Source organism: Drosophila biarmipes, chromosome 2L, assembly GCF_025231255.1.
Source record: "Drosophila biarmipes strain raj3 chromosome 2L, RU_DBia_V1.1, whole genome shotgun sequence".
NCBI lineage: Eukaryota > Metazoa > Arthropoda > Insecta > Diptera > Drosophilidae > Drosophila > Drosophila biarmipes.
Window position 1 is genome coordinate 25,472,037 of NC_066612.1, and position 13,573 is coordinate 25,485,609.

At 40.1% G+C, this 13,573-nt stretch overlaps 3 pseudogenes; all 3 read right to left on the minus strand.

The window, feature by feature from the left end:
* Window positions 1-5,508: 5,508 nt before the first annotated feature.
* On the minus strand, window positions 5,509-6,284 carry LOC127010718 (cytochrome c oxidase subunit 2-like; annotated as a pseudogene).
* Window positions 6,285-6,350: 66 nt separating this feature from the next.
* LOC122818133 (cytochrome c oxidase subunit 1-like) lies at window positions 6,351-7,546 on the minus strand (annotated as a pseudogene).
* Window positions 7,547-7,698: 152 nt separating this feature from the next.
* On the minus strand, window positions 7,699-9,144 carry LOC127010747 (NADH-ubiquinone oxidoreductase chain 2-like; annotated as a pseudogene).
* Window positions 9,145-13,573: the final 4,429 nt, after the last annotated feature.

The following is a 13,573-nucleotide window of genomic DNA, read 5'->3' on the forward strand; positions in this document are numbered from 1 at the left end:
GTACGAAAGCTCGCTCCGGCCAAATTGCTGACCCAGCGTCTGGCCGGAAGCCCGTGCATAGCCGGCAAGCACTACCCATTGGAGTGGCCGCTATGAGTCCCTTTTTATGTTAGCTTTAAGTTCAGTTCATTTTGATATCTCAATAAAGACAGTGCCATCGCTCTTGAATTTGACTCCGGCTCATCCGTTTCACATTTTTTATTATTGGTTGTTAAGGGCCAATGATAACGGAGGTAGTTCCTCCCTACATAATTCCTAACTAAGAAGGAAGACCGCTAGGCTGACTTGCCCGGCACAACCCCTCCCGCTACAGAAACTTCAATTGCTGCCAGGGGACATTTACTAATTGGCGCGCACGGTAAATTACCCATCTAAGTCGGGAAATTATGTAAGTGAGCACTTCTGTTCCAAAAAATTTTCCGGCATCTGCATTGTAAAATATTTAAATACACTATATTTTCTGCAGCTGTGTATTAGAGTTTTGTGTTAACATTTTTATAAATAAACATTCTCACTAATTGGTTGACAATTTTATTGGTGTAATCACAAGTGATATTATTTATGTTTTTCATTGTTTGCATTTTTTAAATTCTTTCAATAAATATCTTGGTGCCGAATATTATCGCCAATATAATATTACAGATTACAGATTACATATTTAATACCCAGCCTAGACGCAAAGGCGCCGCCGGGAAATAAATTTATTAATTGTGCATTTATTGATATATTTTTATTGGCGACGGATACTGTCTCATTTAAATTTGTGCATTTAATTTACCCCTTATATGTAATCGTATTTTTGCTTACACCTAAATTCTTTGTGTTACCTTCGCAACAATCTTGGGTTTGTTTTTGTTTCCATCGCTTACCCACTCCACTACGACACTCGAACTCGACACCGCGACGTTTGTATTTCGATTTTGTTTAGCTTCGCTTCTTTGTCTTTCAGAACGGCAGCTTAGCCACCACGGATCTTTACTGTGTCAATTTTTGTTGTTTATATTTTTGTTTGCCATAGCGGAGACCCGGTCCCCGCGATCCCCTTTCCCCTTGTCATTGCTTGGCAAGGCAACAGCTCAGTTTTTCAACGAGCTCTCGTCCATCGTTACCAAGCGGCATCTCAGCCCCCGCGGCCCCCTCGCCATATCCGTGGGCAAGACCGCTTGAGCGCTGGGCCGATTTAGCTTGCACAGCACCATATGAGTAACCCATTCCAACAATATAGGAACAGCAAGCAGGTCCCCAGTGACTCTGAATCCGAGACCGAAGAGCCGGCAAGAACTTCTACACCGAAAAGTGTAAGCGTCGGCACTCCCTCAGCCAGAAACATGGCATTTAACCCAGATCAAATAAAGGCGGTAATAGAGGCTGCCGTCAACCTACCAACCTGCCCTACAGGACAGCCAGCGCAGGGAGAATGAGTTGCGCCAGACTATCCAACAACTGGCCAACCAAGTGGCGGCGATACAGGTCGCACCCGCCCCAACAGTAGCTCCTCAGATTAAAGTTTATACACCCATAGACATTAATAACACCGTCATTTGTAATGAGCCACTAGACGCCGTCAAATGCCTGCCAGAATTTTCGGGTGCCCAGAAAACATACGTCTCCTGGCGGCAGGCGGCAGTAAGCGCATACTGTATTTTTAAGGATTTCGTAGGAAGTTCACGCCATTATCAGGCAGTTATTATAATTAGGAGCAAAATAAGGGGCGCTCCTCATTTGGCACAGTGCGTAATTTCGACGCGATTATAAATCGACTCGACTTTACTTATAGTGACAAGCGGACAATGCATGTCATAGAGCAGGAGATGGGCACCCTCAGACAGGGGAGTCTCTCGCTTCTACAATATTATGACGAGGTTGAAAGGAAGCTCACCCACCTCGCACAAGTTTTATGCGAAAAATTCCGGGATGATGCCCTTCGCGTAATTATCTCTCCTCTTCGCGGCGAAGCCCAAGGAATCATCATTTGCAAGAAGCCAGAAAGATAGGGAGAAAAAACAATTTCCTAAGGCGCAAGAGCGTCAGCAGGCCGCCCCTCATGATAATTCCCAATATAGTGGCGGTAAAAATCTCCAAATCTCCACAAAAAAGACAAAGGGTAAACCACATTGTCCAGAGCGCTGACAAAACTGGTGATACGTACACCATAGCGGTCGCCCATTTATGCCAAACTTTACCCATATCTAATGGGGGCAGCTGATTTTGTAAATGGCGAAATCCAAGACCTGCTAAAAAATGGCATCATCCAAAAGTCGAAATCCCCCTACAATAACCCAATATGGGTTGTAGACAAAAAGGGCACCGACGAAACTGGCAGGCGGCAAATGCGTTTGGTATTGGATTTTCGCAAACTAAACGAGAAAACAATACCCGATCGATACCCCATGCCTAACATCTCGATGATATTAGGAAACTTAGGCAAGGCCAAGTATTTCACAACCCTGGACTTGAAGTCCGGTTATCATCAGATTACGCTGGCATAATGCGACCGTGAAAAAACTTCCTTTTCCGTTAACGGAGGAAAGTACGAGTTTCACAGAATGCCATTCGGATTAAAAAATGCAGCCAGCATTTTCCAAAGAACAATTGATGACATACTGCGAGAGCAGATTGGCAAATTTTGCTATGTCTATGTTGATGATGTTATCGTCTTTTCGGAGGACGAAAACTCCCACATCCGGCACGTGGATTGGGTTCTCAAGAGCCTACAGGATGCAAATATGAGGGTATCAACAGAAAAGTCACGATTTTTCAAGAAAAGCGTTAGCTTTTTAGGGTTCATAGTCGCCAATAACGGGGCTACCACAGACCCAGAAAAAAATAAAAGCCATTCAGGAATTCCCAGAGCCTAGGAACATATTCGAAGTCAGATCATTCCTTGGCTTGGCCAGCTATTATAGATGCTTCATAAAAGATTTTGCATCCATAGCTCGGCCCATCACTGATATTTTGAAAGGGGAACTTGGAAGTGTCAGTAGACACAGATCCAGAAACATCCAGGTGCAGTTTAACGAGCCCCAACGGCTGGCTTTCCAAAAACTGCGTAACATTCTGGCTTCCGAGGATGTCATCCTCAGATACCCCGACTACCAAAAGGCATTTGATCTAACAACAGATGCCCCAGCGTACGGCATTGGCGCAGTCCTATCCCAAGAAGGAAGACCCATAACAATGATCTCTAGGACCTTAAAGGACAGGGAAGCTAACTACGCTACCAATGAAAGGGAGCTATTAGCTATAGTTTGGGCACTGGCCAAATTACGCCACTATTTATATGCAGTCAAAGATATAAATATCTTTACTGACCACCAACCGTTGACCTCCAATCCGAACGCGGAAATCAGTAGGTGGAAAGCCCGCATCGACGAGTCCGGCGCTAAAATTTTTTACAAGCCCGGCAAAGATAATCTTTTTGCGGATATAAATATCTTTACTGACCACCAACCGTTGACCTCCAATCCGAACGCGGAAATCAGTAGGTGGAAAGCCCGCATCGACGAGTCCGGCGCTAAAATTTTTTACAAGCCCGGCAAAGATAATCTTTTTGCGGATGCCATCTCAAGACAGCAACTTAACGTTGTGGAAGAGGAAGAGGCTTTTTCTAGCGCGGCCACAATTCACAGTGAGCTGTCGCTAACCTATACCATTGAAACCACGGACAAGGAGGCACGCTTTCCGTTAAAACGCAGCTTCGTCCTCTTTGGAAACAAGAGACGTCATGTGATTAACTTCTCCTGCAAAGAGTCATTACTTAATAAACTCGCAGATATAATCGTTCCTAAAGGCGTAAACGCCATTCATTGTGTGTTGCCCACGCTGGCAGTTTCCAGCCACCAAATTTTGGCATTGCAAAAACCGTGTAACGGATATTTTTGCAGTTCCTGAGAGACGGGAAATCCTCACCGTCGAGCACAACAGGGCTCACAGATCGGCCTAAGAAAATGTTAAGCAGATACTCTCCGAGTACTACTTTCCAAAGATGGCCAAGCTAGCCACCGAGATTGTAGCAAACTGCAAAACATGTGCGAAAGCCAAGTACGATAGGCACCCAAAGAAGCATGAGGTAGGCGAGACTCCGATCCCCTCTCATGTGGGAGAACTGCTACATATCGACATCTTTTCCACAGACAAGAAATACTTCGACAAGTTTTCGAAGTTTGCAGTTGTGCAACATGTCCACTCTAGGACAATCGAGGATCTTAAACCGGCCATACTCCAAATCATGAACTTTTTCCCTAGGGCTAGAGTAGTCTATTGCGATAATGAACCTTCGTTAAACTCGCACACTATCTCAGCCATGCTTGACAACCATTTTCGTGTCAGCATTGCAAATGCCCCACCACTTCATAGCGTTTCAAAAGGGCAAGTAGAGCGCTTTCACAGTACCCTATTGGAGCTTGCTCGTTGCCTAAAAATCGACAAGGGGATAACCGATACTGTGGAAATTATTTTATTGGCAACCGCCAAATATAATAAATCAATTCACTCTGTCGTTGACACACGGCCAGTCGACATCGTGCAAAAGCACCCAGATGACCCACAGACGGACGTCCAGAATAAGATCGTTAGGCCGCAAAACACGCTCAGGGCCAGGGAAAATGCCTCCCCAACTAAATGAAAAGGGTGGTTTGAATGTGTAGACATTATAATTAATTTACTTCTCTAGAATATAAAGTACTTAATACAGCAAATACATAAGATTGAATTATAGCTACAGCTGATTCTAAAAGTAATAGGGCAATTTGAGCTACTAATAAAAATGTTACTAATAAATAAGATATAGAAGGTCCTGTATTTCCTAATAAAGTTAATAATAAATGTCCAGCAATTATATTAGCTGTTAATCGAACAGCTAATGTTCCTGGTCGAATAATATTTCTAATAGTTTCAATACATACTATAAATGGTATAAGAACTGCAGGTGTTCCTTGAGGTACTAAATGAGCAAATATATGTTGAGTATGATTAATTCATCCATATAATATAAAACATAATCATAAAGGTAATGCTAAAGATAAAGTTAAAGTTAAATGACTTGTTCTTGTAAAAATATAAGGGAATAATCCTATAAAATTATTAAATAAAATTAATGAAAATAATGAAATAAAAATAAATAAATTCTTTATGAAGTGTTAATAAAATAGAATTTCAAAAGATATTATATCGAGAAGGTATAAGTCAGTAAATTGAAGGAATTATTAAAAGTCCTAAGAATGTTCTTAATCAATTTAAAGATAAATTAAAAATAGCTGAAGGGTCAAATACAGAAAATAAATTTGTTATCATTTTCAATTCATTGAATTTAAATTAATATTTTTTAATTCGTTAGATTTAGGGGAAGTTGGAATATAAGAATAATAGTTAATAGAACAAAATAAAATAAATGTAATAGAGAAAACAGTAAATAATAATAATCATCTAATTGGGGCTATTTGTGGAATTAAAAAATATGAATACTTTATTAATTTTAGTTTGACATACTAATGTTATATATTTAACTAATTTTTTATTCATTAGAAGTAAGTGCTAATTTACTATTGAATGGTTTAAGAGACCAGTACTTGCTTTCAGTCATCTAATGAAGAATTATTACTAATAATTCATTTAATAAAATAATTTACAGGATAATTTACACTTTCAATTACAATTGGTATAAAACTATGATTAGCTCCACAAATTTCTGAACATTGTCCACAAAATAAACCTGGTCGGTTAATAAAAAAATTTGTTTGGTTTAATCGACCTGGTGTTCCATTAACCTAATTATTAAGTCCTAAAGCTGGGATTGTTCAAGAATGGATTACATCTGCAGCTGTTACTAAAATTCGAATTTGTGAGTTTATAGGTAAAACTACTCGATTATCAACATCTAATAATCGAAATCCATCAGTTGCTAATTCATTTGTAGGAATTATATAAGAATCAAATTCAATATTATTAAAATCAGAATATTCATAACTTTAGTATCATTGATGACCAATACTTTTTAAAGTAACTGAGGGTTCATTAATCTCATCTAATAAGTATAATAATCGTAAAGAAGGAAGAGCAATAAATAATAAAATAATTGCTGGTAGAATAGTTCAAATTATTTCAATAAGTTGTCCATGCAAAAGGAATCGATTTACGTAATTATTAAAAAATAATATGAATATTAAATATCCAACTATAACAGTAATTATAACTAAAATTAATAATGCGTGATCGTGAAATAAAATTAATTGTTCCATTAAAGAAGAAGCTCTATCTTGTAAACCTAAATTAGCTCATGTAGACATTAATTTTCTAATAAAAGTAAAATACTTTATATACGGAGCTTAAATCCATTGCACTAATCTCATAGAAACTAATTTGTTAAAAGAGGTAATTCAGAATATCTATGTTCAGCAGGGGATGTATTTTGGTATCATTCGATAGATGAATTTAATTGAATTGGGTAAATTACTTGTCGTTGTGATACTAAATTTTCTCAAATAATATAAAAAAAGAATAAAATACCTAATAATGAAATTGAAGATCCAATAGTTGATACTACATTTCAAGTTGTATAAGCATCTGGATAATCTGAATAACGTCGAAGTATACCAGCTAATCCTAAAAAATGTTGGGGGAAAAATGTTAAATTTACTCCAATAAATATAATGATAAATTGACTTTTTAATCATTTAGCATTTAATGTTAATCCTGTAAATAAAGGGTATCAGTGAATGAATCCTGCTATAATAGCAAATACAGCTCCTATTGATAATACATAATGGAAGTGAGCTACAACATAATAAGTGTCATGAAGAATAATATCAACTGATGAATTAGCAAATACTACTCCTGTTAATCCCCCAACTGTAAATAAAAATACAAATCCTAAAGCTCATAAAATAGCTGGAGAGTAAGAAAGTTGAGTTCTGTGTAAAGTTGCTAATCATCTAAAAATTTTAATACCAGTAGGAACAGCAATAATTATAGTTGCAGAAGTAAAATAAGCTCGAGTATCTACATCTATTCCTACTGTAAATATGTGGTGAGCTCATACAATAAATCCTAATAATCCAATAGCAAGTATAGCATAAATTATTCCTAAAGAACCGAAAGTTTCCTTTTTACCAGATTCTTGACTAATAATATGAGAAATTATTCCAAATCCAGGTAGAATTAAAATATATACTTCAGGGTGTCCAAAAAATCAAAATAAATGTTGGTATAAAATTGGGTCTCCTCCTCCGGCTGGGTCAAAAAATTAAGTATTTAAATTTCGGTCTGTTAATAACATAGTAATAGCTCCAGCTAATACTGGTAATGATAATAAAAGTAATAAAGCAATAATAACAACTGATCAAACAAATAAAGGTATTCGGTCTAATGTAATTCCTGTTGATCGTATATTAATTACAGTTGTAATAAAATTTACAGCTCCTAAAATTGAAGAAATTTCGGCTAAATGTAGAGAAAAAATTGCTAAATCAACTGAAGCTCCACCATGAGCAATTCCAGCAGAGAGAGGTGGATAAACCGTTCACCCTGTTCCAGCTCCATTTTCTACCATTCTTCTCACTAATAATAAAGAAAGAGCAGGAGGTAGTAATCAAAATCTTATATTATTTATTCGTGGAAATGCTATATCAGGAGCTCCTAATATTAATGGTACTAATCAATTTCCAAACCCTCCAATTATAATAGGTATTACTATAAAAAAAATTATAATAAAAGCATGGGCAGTAACAATTACATTATAAATTTGATCATCCCCAATTAATGCTCCTGGATGTCCTAATTCAGCTCGAATTAAAATTCTTAAAGATGTTCCTACTATTCCGGCTCAAGCTCCAAAAATAAAATATAAAGTTCCAATATCCTTATGATTTGTAGAAAATAATCATTGTCGCGATTGGATTAAGTGGCTGAAGTTTAGGCGGTAGATTGTAAATCTATTTATAAGAGTTATTCTTCTTAATCATTAAAATTGGTCTTATAGTCAATAATGACATCAAACTGCAATTTTGAAGGAGTAAAATTTTACTAAGGCTTAAAGGGATGCCCTCTATTTACAGCTTTGAAGGCTATTAGTTTTATTAACTTAAAGCCTTAAAATATAAAAAAAATAAAGAAATTAAGAATAACCCAAAAATTGAAAAAAAAAGTTATAATTAAATATAAATTAGTATTACTACTATTTATATTTATTTCTATGACTCAATTATTTTCAAAATAATTTAATATAAAAGCTGAGTAACAAATTCGAAGATAAAAAAATAATGTAATTAAAGTTGATATTATTATTAATATTAATAAAAAATATTGATTACATAATGTTAATTGTTGGATTACAAGTCATTTAGGTAAAAATCGTAGAAATGGAGGTAATCCACCTAATGATAAAAAATTTATAAATAATGAAAATTTTAAAATTTTTCTATTTACAAATCAAGAAAATAATTGATTTAAATGAAATAATTTAAAAATATTAAACATAAATGTTAAAATAAAAGATAAAAATGAATAAAATAAAAAATAAAAAATAAACAAATCAAATAGATTCACTAATTATTAATGATCTTAATATTCATCGTAAATGATTAATAGAAGAAAAAGCTATTATCCAAGAGCTCCAATAATTACTGATAAAATTACTCTAATTAATAATAAATTTTTAATATTTAAATAAGAAATTAGTATTAATGGGGCAATTTTTTGTCAAGTTATTAATATTAAAGCATTTATTCATGTTAAACCTTCTATTATATTAGGGAATCAAAAATGAAAAGGAGCGGCTCCACTTTTTAATAGTAAAGCTGATATAATAATTATTGATGTAAAAGATTCATTAATTTCGTTATTTATATTATTTTTCAATATTAATAAAATTAAAGAAAATAACAATACAGTTGATGCTAAAGCTTGAGTTAAAAAATATTTTAAAGAGGCTTCTGTTGATATTACATTATTATTATCTCTTAATAGGGGGATAAAAGATAACAAATTAATTTCTAAACCTATTCAAGCTCCTAACCAAGAATTAGACGTAACTGTGATTAATGTTCCAATAATTATAATTGTAATAAATAAAATTTTTGAGGAGTTATTAAAAATTAAAAAGAAAAGGATTATAACCTTTATAAATGGGGTATGAACCCAGTAGCTTAATTAGCTTATCTTTTTATAAATAATAAATATAAATATATTTTGGTGTATGACGCACAAAAGTTTTTGATACTTTTAGAAATAGTTTAATTCTATTAAATATAAAAAATCTTTGTAACTAACAACATATAAATCAGTCAATGAATGCACAAAAACTGCATAATTTACCCTATCAAGGTAAACCTTTTTATCAGGCAATTCATTAATAATAAAAAATCCTCCTTTTTTTTTTTTATTTATTTACTATTAAATTTTTAAAAAATTACAATTTTAAAATATTTATTATTTTATATTGAATAATACATTTTAGTTAAATTTTTTAAAAAAATATTAAATTAAATTAAATAATTTAAATTTTCTATATATATATATATATGTAATATAAATTATCAACAATATATAAATTTATAAATCAATAATAATTAATTAAATTATTATATTATTTATATAAATCCAAGAAATATTAGATAAATATTTGAATATAGATTTTGTAACGAACTGATTTGTTTGGTTTCTGCTCGCTACGGTATTTGTGCGGCTAGATCAGTAGATTGTGTAGCTCCGGGACTTCTCTCTCTTCTGGCTCGCTACTCTAAGGGTTCTGTTACGCCGCTCCGGGACTTCTCTCCCTTCTGGCTTGCTACTCTCGATTTCAAATCTCAGTCTAGTAGACCCTCCAGGCGTACCGCCAGGCCTTCGTCGGCAGGACAGAACAGAACTTGGCCGTGTGGCCCCTCCTTAGATCTCAGCCACCTGTGTCTCAGTTCGGAGATTCCTAGTAATCCCAATCCCGAACGTCTCGACGTGACGATCTTGCTCCTCGTAGGCTCCCACGGCGCTGCTTCCGACGACTCCTTGCTCTCGACTGACTGCTCGCTCTTGACTGACTGATCTCGACTGACTGCTCGCGACTGAATGCTCTTCACTTGACTGACTCTTCTCAATGACTGCTCTTGACCGACTGATCTCAACGACTGATCCCGAATGATTGATCCCGCTGCCAGCGCCCTGCGGGTTTATATAGGGCCTCTGGGAACCGTTATTTCTCTTTTGCACACGGCCCGCCAAAACTCTCCACATCGGGTCCAAAGTCCATGGTCCCTGTTTGACCCTCTTGTCCTTGACGCACTGCTTCCCGCCGCCGTCCAGCCTGATGCTGCCGTCCCGCTGATCCCGGGGACGCATGCGACATGTTTGTGTGCCGCACCGCTGCTGAGATGTGGCACCCTCTTTCCAAAGTCCAAAGTCCGGCGGCGTCCCGTTACTCCTTTTTGCACACGGCACTCTCGCTCCGCCCGGCAAGTCTCCGCTCTCTCCGTCTCCATTGTTGCTCTCCAAACTCTCTCGTTCTCCAAACTCCCTTGTCTCCAAACTCTCTTTCTCTCCAAACTCTATTTCTCTCCAAACTCTATTTCTCTCCAAACTCTCTTTCTCTCCAAACTCTCTTCCTCTCCAAACTCTCACGTTCTCCAAACTCTCACGTTCTCCGTCCTCGATCTCCAAACTCTCTCGTTCTCCGTCCTCAATCTCCAAACTCTCTCGTTCTCCGTCCTTGATCTCCAACCTCTCTCGTTCTCCGTCCTCGATCTCCGCCGCGCCGCCACTACGCGAATTCGCCGCGTATCTGGTGAGCGGCCGGCCATCTGCTGCTGGGATTTGTGGGGAGTTATTCAACTCCTCACATTCCCCCCTTACTTCGGGTAAGATTAAGAAAACTCAGCGCTCCCACTCTCCGGCGTTCCCTTGTATATCCTAGCCATTGAGTCAGGGCGCATCTCGTTCCGGTTCCCTCGGTGCTCCCTCGTTGCTCCCTCGACGCTTCCATCTTGTTTCCTTTCCACAGCGCCGGTCGTCCTCCGTATAGCAATTTCGAATCTCCCGCGCCGATCCTCCATCTGTTCCCACTGGGCACCGATATTAATCAGCTATCGATACCCAGAGGGCCTGCTCACGATATCGATATCGCAGGTGCGGCGTTGCCACTTGCGAGCCGCGATGTTCATCATCACCGATATTTCCATTTTCTTGTGCCCATCGATCGCACTATCGTCCAGTGCCAATCGACCGCCTATCGAGGCGCCCCCTTCCCTGTTGAATGGTGATTTTGCAAATTGTTTATGCCCGTGCACCGGTCGGCAGAAGTTTAGTTTTTTTTTACCCCTCAGCCCGGCGTTTCCATTTGTCCTTGCCACTGCGTAAGTATTCTGATCACACACCCGACTCCTTGTATGTGCTCATCAGCTTCCTTTCTTTTGGCAGGTTGCCTTTGTTGACCACGAGTGCCCTTTCAGACTCCAGCAGCTGTGCTTCCTGGTTTGGACCCCGATCCGGCCCGCGATCCCGTCTCCTCGTCTGGGCATGATGTCCTTCTCCGTGATGCTTGGCCTCTTTCGGTACAGCTCTCTCAGCTGTGCCGACTTCCCCCTTCCTTCGGCAGACTGCTGCTCCCAGTATTAATCAGATCCTTGAAGACCTTCTCCTCGCGTCCTTGGAGCTATCCTTGGACCCCTTTCCTCGCGTCCTTTGGGTATCCTTGGAGCTATCCTTGGACCCCTTTCCTTGTGTCCTCCGGGTATCCTTGGAGCTATCCTTGGACCCCTTTCCTTGTGTCCTTCGGGTATCCTTGGAGATATCCTTGGACCCCTTTCCTCGTGTCCTTCGGGTATCCTTGGAGGTATCCTTGGACCCCTTTCCTCGTGTCCTTCGGGTATCCTTGGAGGTATCATTGGACCCCTTTCCTCGTGTCCTTTGGGTATCCTTGGAGCTCTCCTTGGACCCTTTTTCTCGTGTCTTTCGGGTATCCTTGGAGCTATCCTTGCCTTTTGTCTACCGTATCTGTTTGTAGCTGCTCGTATGTGTTCTGTGTTTGTTGTTGTTTCAGCTCGCTCACATGGATAGTCCTCTCTTTTTTTAAGGCGGTAGATCCCATTCTTTCCCATTCTGTTTATGTTGCTTTCACCGCTGGGACAATCACGTTTTGGGCGCCAGATGTAACGAACTGATTTCTTTGGTTTCTGCTCGCTACGGTATTTGTGCGGCTAGCTCAGTAGATTGTGTGTGTTCGTCCCACCAAATTTATATAAACGTGACCGCCCAGGAGTTCAGTGAGAAAGCACAGAATTCTCGGGTTCGGAGTGGGTTTATTGCGGGTATAACTGCAGTCGGCTTTATAACTTGCTCGCCTCGCTGTCTCCGACGGTGTGGGTTGTCTTGTCGCTCCTCGAAGATTCTTGCCCGCTGATTGCTCCTGACGTGGCTGGCTCGGTGACTGCTTGGCCACGGTTTAGACTCGCTATGGGGTCAGCCGTGCGGGCTTAGGGAAGCGTCACCGTTCTCAGACTAGGGTGAACAGACTGACGAGCTCTCCAGGATCACTCCTCTCGATACCCGACCGCCTGTCCCTTGCTCTGTCCCGGATGGTCCCACGGGCTTCCGCTCAGATCGTGCGGACAGTCAAGGCAGAACGCCAGGAAGCTGCCTCACCTTTCACTTCGCTTCCGTACCTCGTGTAAACGAACGTTCCACCCTAGCCTCACCCTTCCGCGTACTGTCCGTGCCGTTTCTGCGGGCTCGATCCTCCTTGCGTGGCCGTTGCTGTGTGGTGTCCTGCTCGCTGGTAGCGATGTCCTGCGAACTACTCCTGACAGGTGGCTGTAGGTCTTGACTTCTGTGCTGTGTTCGAGGGTATACGCCGATCCGGGACTTCTCTCCCTTCTGGCCCGTGACTCTCAGGGTTCTGTTGCGCCGCTCCGGGACTTCTCTCCCTTCTGGCTCGCTACTCTAGGGGTTCTGTTGCGCCGCTCCGGGACTTCTCTCCCTTCTGGCCCGCTACTCTAGGGGTTCCGTTGCGCCGCTCCGGGACTTCTCTCCCTTCTGGCTCGCTACTCTAAGGGTTCTGTTACGCCGCTCCGGGACTTCTCTCCCTTCTGGCTTGCTACTCTCGATTTCAAATCTCAGTCTAGTAGACCCTCCAGGCGTACCGCCAGGACTTCGTCGGCAGGACAGAACAGAACTTGGCCGTGTGGCGCCTCCTTAGACCTCAGCCACCTGTGTCTCAGTTCGGAGATTCCTAGTAATCCCAATCCCGAACGTCTCGACGTGACGATCTTGCTCCTCGTAGGCTCCCACGGCGCTGCTTCCGACGACTCCTTGCTCTCGACTGACTGCTCGCTCTTGACTGACTGATCTCGACTGACTGCTCGCGACTGAATGCTCTTCACTTGACTGACTCTTCTCAATGACTGCTCTTGACCGACTGATCTCAACGACTGATCCCGAATGATTGATCCCGCTGCCAGCGCCCTGCGGGTTTATATAGGGCCTCTGGGAACCGTTATTTCTCTTTTGCACACGGCCCGCCAAAACTCTCCACATCGGGTCCAAAGTCCATGGTCCCTGTTTGACCCTCTTGTCCTTGACGCACTGCTTCCCG